Genomic DNA, 9,895 nt, shown 5'->3' with positions numbered 1-9,895 from the left:
GGGAGAAGGAGAGAGAGAGAGAGCATGCATCCCTGACTTCAGATTGTAGCCTAAATGTACCATAAATTTAAGCAACAACTTTTTGAACTCTGTTTTTTTCAGACTTTACCTGATGGGCACTTTGATGAGATCAGGGCCAAGTAAAGTGAGGGCTCATTTGTAAAAACCCATTGATTGCAAAGCATGTGTTTCTGCGTGCCTGAAAGCCTAGGAGCATGAGAGACCACCAGGGAAGGAAGGGCGGTACAGATGCCAGAGACAGCATAGGCATTGAACCCATCTCATACAGAGTGGCATGGCTGTGCACAAAACATCGGTGGCGTGAAAGAGGACCTGTGTCTTTATTGTGTCTTTAAAATTACCATAGACAGTTTGCATATCTACAAAATGCCAGTTAATCTTATTTGAATTTCCAACTAACCAGTTAACATTTTTATTTCCCCCCTTCGTTGTCGAAACTGTTAATAGTGCTCAGGCTTTCTTCTAATCCAAAGCGCATTCTTATGGAATGCCGCTGCGTAAAAATAGAAATACAGTTGTCCATAACTGGCACCCACTGACACAATACCTCCCGTTCCAGAGATGTAGCTCCTCCCTATGCATGTGTGAGAGCGTGTGTGTGTGTAGCGGGTGGGTGACAGCTGGGATCGCTGCGCTCCGCTCCAGTCTGCTAAGAAGCTTCATCTCCAAATAGGATGACCGTCGGCTTTTGTGGAAGGGACTGCAATTCAGCTCCGTAGCTAGTTCTGGGACACCCGATTGGTTCCGTGCGTTCAGTTTACCTGAGGGGAGTTTTAAAAGCCAAAACGTCGGTTTTTCTCTCTAGTGTGGATTTCCGATGGATATTCCCATTTGAGGAGGTGTGATTTCAGCGCGGCATGTAACAAAAAGAAGCGCAAGAGAAAAGTAGCGCTCGCATTGTTATTCTGAAACGAGCACCGTCTGTCCTGCTTTGAGAGCCACATCTCATGGATTACTAAAAAACAGCGCTGTAAAACTACTCTGTGGCATATCCATTCATGAGCTGAAGGTAAGATTTCTTTGTTTATTTCAAACTTTAGGTGCGCTTATAGCCTGTGCCAGTCTCTCTCCAGCCCCGGAGGCTTGTCTTCTGTACAGCCAGGCTGCCGGGCGACAAGTGCACAAGCTTCGCACGGTTACTTCATCAACTTAGGGCGATGTCGCCTATTTATATTGCATTTTAAAGTTCTAAAAATTTGAAAGTGCCCAGTTTTCATTTCAAATGAGAACTGCGATTTTTTTCCTACAAGAAAACCTTCCGTAGATGTAAACAGACCACAGTTTCATGCGTAATCCCTCTTATGTTTACCCATATGGAATAAAGAGGTATCAGTCTCAGATGACCTATTGCGCATCACACTTAGTCTAAACACAAAACAATGTTAGTATCATTCCGGGTTGCAGGTACATGTACTGCAAATAAAAAATGTGCTTGTGGGAACTTGAAGGAGTCGGACCGACTCGGACCGTCCTCTTGCTCCTCTGTCCAACTCAACAGTGTTTTTTTTCAACCTCGTTGAATCTCTAAAGATGTTCTAAAACTACAGCCACAAAAGAACTAGTTATATATTTTAATTAAATTATTAAATTGCAGTAATTATATGAGCCAAATAACATATTCCTGCCTCATTTTTTATGAAAACGGATAAATATTGTGTGCTCGCTTCATTACTACAGTGCAGGATGGGATTTTCATTTGCCATTTATTTTCATATGACTGGAAATTCAGAATTAGACTAGTAGACTAATGATGCAGCCTGTGTTTGCAATCCTCCCTTCTGTTTTCATTCGTTATGTACTCCAACATAATGGTAACACAGATATTTCATGTGAAATAATTAATTCATTTTACATGCAGATTTTTATTGTTGTAAAGTGAGTTGTCTGTTTCGCATGCACACGCGCGCGCGCGCACACACACACAGACACACACACACACACACACACACACACACACACACACACACACACACACACATGCTGGCTAGGGTGTGTTCAGGGATTTCAAGCTATACCAGGAGGCGGAGTGGTCACTATTACTCTGGTCCAAAAGATCAATCAAATGTTTGTAATTCTGACCAGGAGACAAAATTGCACAGGTCTCAGAAGTGGATTTGCCATTAAATGAAGTGCTGCTGCACATTATTTCTTTAACAAGCTGGGAGAGGAGATAGAGGCCACACAAACCACATCCAGCAGCCTGACTGCCAACACCCAGTCATTGCCAGTGGTTTCCCTCTCCGCTCCTCTCCTCTCCGCTCCTCTCCGCTCCTCTCCTCTCCTCTCCGCTCCTCTCCTCTCCTCTCCGCTCCTCTCCTCTCCTCTCCCAGTATGAAAGATCTCCCCCAGAGGCACTGGGAAAAGCTGGAAAAAGCATTCAGCAACTCTAAATGTAGGTTATAGATTATCAAGTGTGCAAGGGTGATGGTATAAATGGGTGAAGCTAAGGAGTATTGAATGCCCACAGCAAAATGTGCCTCTTGTCAGCTGATTTTCAGCAGCAGGACATGGTGTTTTGGAAATATGATTCTAATATCAGCCTTCACAGAATAAAGATAGAAAGGTTGCGAGCCAGCTCTGAGAGGAAAGGGTGTTGAATTTCATCTGTTTTTTCCTGAAATAACTGGAAATATTTGGTACTCCTGAGTGTTGGAGTTTTTTTCATCTGTGACCTCATGGTTTTTTGTAGTTAGTATACATACTGTGCTGGGGCTTACACATAGATCTTGAAGGTGCAATAGCAGAATGTTTTAACATTTTACCACCGATCCTCCTACAACATTAGCCTCAAGGCATTCAAATGTCCTGGAGGCATTTTTTGAGATGTTGCATGGGCTGTAAATCCCACCAGCCATTGTAAAGACTACAGCACCACAAACCGGAGTGAAAATCCTGCTATCAACACATTATACAATGATACGTTGGGGTGCTGATACATGAATTACAGCACGATTACCTTTGTGACAGCAGTCTGCCTGTTATCTTCCTGGAGAGGCAGAATGGAGCAGAGCGACCAGAGTTGTTGCTTGTGTTTGGAGCAATGCTCCATGGAGCGTTTGATCTGCCGATCCCCGAACAATAGCAATGGGGATGGCATTGTGTGAGACTGATGTGGATTTGTCACACTGTATGTGTGTGTGTGTGTGTGTGCATGTGTGAGAGCGAGGAAGAGAAAGACAGAGAGAGAGAGAGAGAAGGAAAGAAAGAGGGGGAAAGTTAGTATTTACCTTTGCCAGTTAAGGGCAGATGCAGCTTGAATACAGTAGGTTTGAATAATTGATAAATGGCTTTGCTGCTGTTCAAATGAGTTGGCCTTCTATTATAAACAACAAGACCGGTCAGTTGTTGTTAATCTTTGGTCCTCATTCAGTCACTGTCAACAGCCAGCATTCAATAGTGTGTGTATTCATGCATATTTTATAAAAAAACATGTTTTATTGATGCATATCCTTCGTGTGTGGGCTGGTGGGTTTTTTTGTTGTTGAAACAATTAGAGTGCGAGAAAGCATCAAACCCCTCTTGCTCATCTGGATGTGATTTATTGATGCTTAACCCATTTTCCAGATTCCACATCTTTCTAAATTGCTGCTGCTTCAATTACACTGCCTGAATGCTAAATGACAAACTTGCTCTAGTGGTGCAACATTAAAAAGGGATTATCATAAGCTAGCAAATGCATTTTTAGTGCATTTTGTTTCAGAAATACAGGTCAGCATAATCAAAGGAGCTTGTATTTCAAGGGAACTGTCCGTCACATGTGTTACATGGCACATTGCTGATTTTAGCTGCACTCAAGTTGGCTTTCTTTTCGGGTTCAGTGGGAGTCGGTTGTGATTCAGAAGGTGATAAAAGAAACAGGAAGGTAGTCTAACCTACTCAAACAAATTACACAACTCTCCCTCTGTATACACATTTTACTTAACCTTCTGCTGCTCCGTCTCTCTTTCATTTCTTTTGGTTATGATTTTGCTGACCTTCTGAAGTTGAACTCATTATTTGATAAATGCCTTTCATTGGAAAACATACTAATATTAAACAGGATGACAGGAGATGGCAGACCTACAGCTACATTTCCATTTATCTGCTTTGGTGATATATTTGATTTTCTAAAGAGCCAGCTGTTTGTTTGCGCACTACCCCCATCTTTTCCATTTAAGTTGCACACTGTTTAGCAGAGATGATAAATTTAATTCAATATGGAGACCAAATATAACTCACCGTGCAGTATGGTCCAGTGTGCTCTATTCACAGCACGGCTCATTTAAAATGTAATCACTTGCTAATCACTTGCCTTGTGTCGGTCCATGTACTCACACACACACACACACACACACACACACACACACACACACACACACATGCATAGATGCATGGCGTTCCAGTTTCCAAGTTTCATTGTGTTGTTCTAACAGGCTGCTTTCCTCTACTTAGCCTTAACCCTTCCCGCTCTCTATAAATGACTCTACAGTGCATCCATTGAATTAACCGTCCATGTGGTAAACACTCTTCATACTCGTTACATTAGCATAATTGATTGAGCGTGTTGTCTATGCCAAGAAAGCCAGAGGCATGAAGGACCAGGCAAAAGGCTTATTTGGGCTGGGCGCCGCAAGTCAGTGGCAGAATTGGCATGTTTGTTGGTGTTTTTGGCTGTTGGTCCTTGGCAAAGCTTTGTTGTTAGAAATTAAGTGAATTAGAAAGTGATAGCCAGCGCATCTAGGAGAAGATTGTTGAGGAGCCAAATTTTACCAAATGTGGGCCAAATGAAAACTCAGCCTACAAGATCAGGTTTCTCTTCGTAGAAATTTAAAAACTTAGTACATGCGACATTAATGTGCAGTAATAGCTTTGTCACAGCTGAGTTTGGTTGCCTGTCATTACTCAAATGGAATGGAAATACATTTGAAGGGATAATCCAAATGCAGCGGGGCTTTGTGTGATTGCCTGGGAGATGGATGACTGACTGGCCTTGAAAAGAGCCAAGTCTGGTACTATACATCAGATGATGTAAATTGTGGTACGCAGCATAAAAATATGATGTCCTAGTTCCCGTCCTGCTGTTGTGCTTTTACAGGTGAGAGCAGCCAGCTGTGAGTCATGGAGACAGCCACAGTCTGTTAAGACTCATTAGGGCCTCATCCGCTGCTGAGGCTGTGGTTTTTTCTGTGGTTAGTTTGCGTGTTGGCAGCCAATAAGGAGGTGAGTGTCAGGATGTTAAGCATCAGGAAAACTCTGCCGCCTTTTTGTGTGCTCTTTTAACCCTAACTCTGCCTTTAACGCATGTGTTGATGTGTCTCTCTGTAGTGCGGACGTCAGATTCTTTCCCATTTTCTGTGTGCATATTACCAGAAAGCACAGAGGGTGGCTAATGGTGGTGGTGGGGGGGTTAAGTGTGTGTACTCAGCATGTGTACTTTATGTGACAATACATGCATGTTTGTGTGGTGTTGTTCGAGTGCATCTGTCCCTCCTCCCCAGGCCCCAGCAATTGGCACTGCATCTCTCATCTATTAATCATAGAGAGCGCTTGCTCTCTCATTCCGTTGCCATAGTTTCAGGACCTGAGACAGTGTTGGGGTTCCTGGCTGCCTAGAGAGAGGAGAAGTGAGAGGAAGAGGAGACGGAGAGAGGAGGAAAGGAAAGGAAAGGAAAGGAAAGGAAAGAAAAAGTGTGAGTATGGAGGAAAGGAGGTAATTATATAAACAGTGTAGTGAGGTGAAGGCGGAACGATTGAAATAAAGCAGAAAAGGAAAGTGATTGAAAAAGCAATGGCAGGCTAACTCACCAAGCAGGTCCTCACACTGTGGATGACTGTGCTTCAAGAGCCAAAATGGATTCCATTTTTATCTCAGCAGTGAACCCCCTATCTCCTCCTGTGTGTGCATCTTTTCTCACGCACACACATACTGTATACATAAACTCTCTCCATCTCTCTGCGCTCTCCTTCCTAAAGAGAGCAGAAGAATGTTTTCACAGTCGGCATCATCTTGTGAATAGCGCGCTCATGGGGCTGGTGTATCTCCAGTGTGTTACAGTACACTGAACGGCTTTTATTTCACTGTTATTTCACCTTGCTTACAATGGAAAAGCCTTCTACTGAGCTGAGATGGAAGATGGGCCACGGCTTCCTGTTTCATGCTCAGTTGGACATTTTGATGGTAAATCATGCTGAATTCATGTGTTATTCAATGATTGATTACAATGGAAATTGACCACTGTGGAAATTTATGGAAACTCTTGCTATCAAGCCTGGTGTCTCTCTGTCTTTCTCTCTCCCTTTTCCTGTCCTGTTTTCTTTTTTCCTCTCTGTGCAAAATAAATACTGAATATAGGCTGTTACTTTCAGAGAAGGGGCTCTTGTTTTGGCTGTAGGCTTTGTACCTCCCCTATGACCTCATAATCTCATTTGGGTCTTTTAATGGTTAACCATGCACTAATGTGGTGGTTGTATTACCACCTTGTCTCATCGCATCATACCCTGCTTGTGAGCATTTCCAATGGGAGCTTTCGGAGCAACCAGCAGCACTGTAATCATGGGATTCTCAGCACGCACAAACATCTTTCACTCAAATGCGTGTACACAATTATACATAAACTCACTCATACACACACAAAACACACATGTAAGTGCACACAACAGGGCAGTTTCTTTCATGTCACTGAAAGGGAAGAGGAATAAAGAGAGCTTGTCATTGTTACAGTGATGCACAGTGAGTGCCAATGGGCAGAAACCCAAGTATACCTGATTGTGGAGTACACTGTGTAATTCTCCCTTCACCATGTATGGACTTTCTGCAAGGGAATTACCATTAGGGTACAGAAGGACAAAGGAGGAAGTGAGAGGGTGTGTTTGCTTTTTGTGCTGATGGCACCGAGGTGCTTTTGTGCCTTTGAAGTGATGGGACTGCAGGTGATATCATAGCGGTCGCATTCTCAGGTGCAGCAGGTGAATTAATTCAGGTGGGGGATGAGGTAAATGTGTGTGTGGCTGTGTGTGCAAATCCGCTGTGTTAATGCTCCTGAGTATCTTTGGAAGCAGGCATGCATGGCTGTGTGTGTGGACGTGCATGTGTATGTGTGTGTATGTGTGCATCAGCCATCAAAGCAGAGGAAAGCCAGTGTGTAAGGTGATCTGTATGCTCATGGCAGAGCAGCAGTCATACTCTCCCAGAGGCTATAAGCCTCGCTGAATGTGGAACAAGCAGCTTCTTCTTCCAAAAGCCACACTGCTGGTTTCCATGTGCGGGCCGAACGAGGATAGACAGAATTAGTTTATTATCCATGTTTCTGGATTTCCTCCACAGCAACATTTCTGTTCAAATGATCTGTCAGCAGGGATATAGTTTCACATAATCCAATATTGCTTTCTATCTCTCGTGATGCAAACATTTATTAGCTGGCCCTAAATCTGGCACGATGAGCGCTGCTCAAACAAGCATCGACTGATATCTTAGACAGCAGGTAATTTGTAACAACCATCCCTAGCTTGTCTGACACACTGATGATGATGATAGATTGCTTGTAATTGGCCCTGAGTGAATATTAATTATTTCCAGGTAAATCTTTACAATAACCTGTAGTTATTCTGACACATATAAATATGAAACATAATAAGGAAAGAATTTAACATTCAGCCATATGAAAGCAGTCAAAACAATTTGTATACGAAGAAGTTGTATACAACTTATGCAACCAACATTATTTTAGTTTATGTTCACAGTGTTCCTTACAGCAAATAGAAAAATACAGACTACATGTGTTTCTTCAGAGTTTGCCTTAAACCTTGTTAAGAAATCAGCCTTCTCCTGGTCACAGTGGCTGGCAGACTACAAGTTATTCCCCTGAGGGTCCTCTATTTCAGAATCCAATCAGGCAGAACTTGGAACAATATTACCTCTGTGTGTGTGTGTGTGTGTACATTTATTACATAGCTAATGAACAAATTGCAGCCATGTGGCATGGCCTAGTGGCGTGGCTGGTCAAAAATAAAAAAAAAACCACTCACACACTCCAGTCCCCAGCCACCATCTACTCTCCCCCTTTTCACCACAATACACACACATGTACACACACACACACGCCCAACCACAAGGCCCCCAGTGTTCTTAGCCTGTCTGTCCATCAGCTCAAGCGGAGCAGTGGGCTGGGAGTACTTATCATCACTCTGCTGAGTGGAGGCCTCACAAAGGCCCACTCACATCACACGCACACAATTCAGTCAGCATCGGGAGACTGCTCGGTATAGCCAGGGCTGCCAGACTGATTAAATGTATGGTGTGACAGCAGCCAGGTCCAACACTGGGAGGAAAGTAGCCTGATAGGCAAATGGAGAGTAGCAGGCAGGAAGATAGGCAGAAGGACAGCCTAATCTCCAATCAAATACATTTAAATCCTTTTAACTTCCTCTGCCATATCCAAAGACCCTGTTCAAGAAATGTATTAGCTGCTTGAATTACATTTATTGGGAATCGTTTTACAATCCAGGAAGTGTAACACCCATATACTACACAGAAGTGAAGAGGTCAAGGTGAATGTTTGGACATGTAAAACCGAAAACAGGACACCAAGACACATCACCTTGTTTAGGCTAATTAACACTTGGTTTAGGGTAGGGAAAAACTGTGGTTTTGGTTTAATGAAGAAGTCAACATTGGCCTTTTCAGTATTCAACCAGACTTTAGGAAATGCTGCACCCTGAACACCCTGTAAAAAAGGTGTCATTTTTAATCTTTGGTTTTTGTTCAGGTTGACAGATTTAGCTACTTTTAGACAGAGCTTTTCTTGTGTTTCCAGTCTTTGTGCTAAGCTAAGCTAACTGGCTGCTGGCTGTGGTTTCATATTTACCAAACAGACATGAGAGTGAATGTTCTCCTCTACCTCTAGGCAAGAAAGTGAATAAGCATATCTTTCAAAATGTCAAACTGTTCCTTTAATTATGCTTTTGTTGCCAAGATACAATATAGATACGTTCAGTATGAACATTGTGCATTAGCACTGGACATTTTTGCAGATATGTTCAATGTGAACATTTCAGTATGTTTCTTACACTGCATAGTTGTTCATGCAAATTGGTTGTTTATGAATCCAATTTTTAGGAGACAGGACGAAACATGTTTGGAAAGAGATAAAAAATGACTAACAGTGATTGAGATATCCAGTAGAAGCAGATATTCAGGGTTAAGGGGGCATGGAGGAATGCACAGACTCACAGAGGTAACTGGGATATTTTAAGTAGACGGGTAGAGAGAGAGACATCCTGCCAGAGAGAGTAATAGAAAGAGGCTGGGCAGTTTGCGGGGAGGTAGGCAGCAAGGTTTTGAGGTGCACAGATATATGAATATTTCACCTCGCCCCCCATCCGTGCCCCTAAAATCTGGACAAAAGGTGCTCTGTATGTGGGCAGGTAATCAGGCAAGCAGGTTGATAGGCAGGAAGACAGACAAGCTGTGAGGCAGGAAATGCGAAGTTGTGCCTTGCATGATAATGTATTCATTCATCCCTCACTCTGATAATGTTCACAGCATGCTTGGCTTGATTCATTCATCACAGTCTACTGGGGGCCTTTTTACATTTTTTACATTATTTGTTAAAAAGCTTCTTTGCTTTTCTAAACCTGTTAAGGTTTTGATTTGTCTGCTGACTGGATTATTCAGGAGATGATTGCTTCTGGCTTTGTGAAGGTGTGTGAAGCTATGCGCATGTATCTGAGCCACTTACTTGTTTGTGTATGTATGCAGTCTTACATAAATTGGTGTGTGTAGAGGCTGAGAATTCTGCAATGAGTCCTATTTTGGTTTCTGAGTAGTAACGTTTGATTGGGCAGTGCAGCAGCTGCACACTGAAACGCTGTGTCTTTTGATCTACTCCCATCCTCA

The 9,895-nt window shown here is 42.8% G+C and overlaps 1 protein-coding gene across 2 annotated transcripts in view; it reads left to right on the top strand.

Annotated features, from left to right (window-relative positions):
* Positions 1–621: 621 nt before the first annotated feature.
* The window catches only part of sema6a (sema domain, transmembrane domain (TM), and cytoplasmic domain, (semaphorin) 6A), a 104,287-nt gene continuing 95,013 nt past the window's right edge, over positions 622–9,895 (top strand). For both annotated transcript variants that reach the window (XM_038703189.1, XM_038703188.1), the window contains exon 1: positions 622–1,030. The gene's annotated coding sequence lies outside the window, so the exon portion shown is untranslated. The remainder of the gene's footprint in view (positions 1,031–9,895) is intronic.

This window comes from Micropterus salmoides, unplaced genomic scaffold (genome assembly GCF_014851395.1).
Source record: "Micropterus salmoides isolate LMB-PRFRI ecotype aquatic unplaced genomic scaffold, ASM1485139v1 Ms_hic_scaffold_7, whole genome shotgun sequence".
NCBI classification, from domain to species: domain Eukaryota; kingdom Metazoa; phylum Chordata; class Actinopteri; order Centrarchiformes; family Centrarchidae; genus Micropterus; species Micropterus salmoides.
Note: the sequence above shows the minus strand (reverse complement) of the source record. Positions and strands in the feature narration are given on the sequence as shown.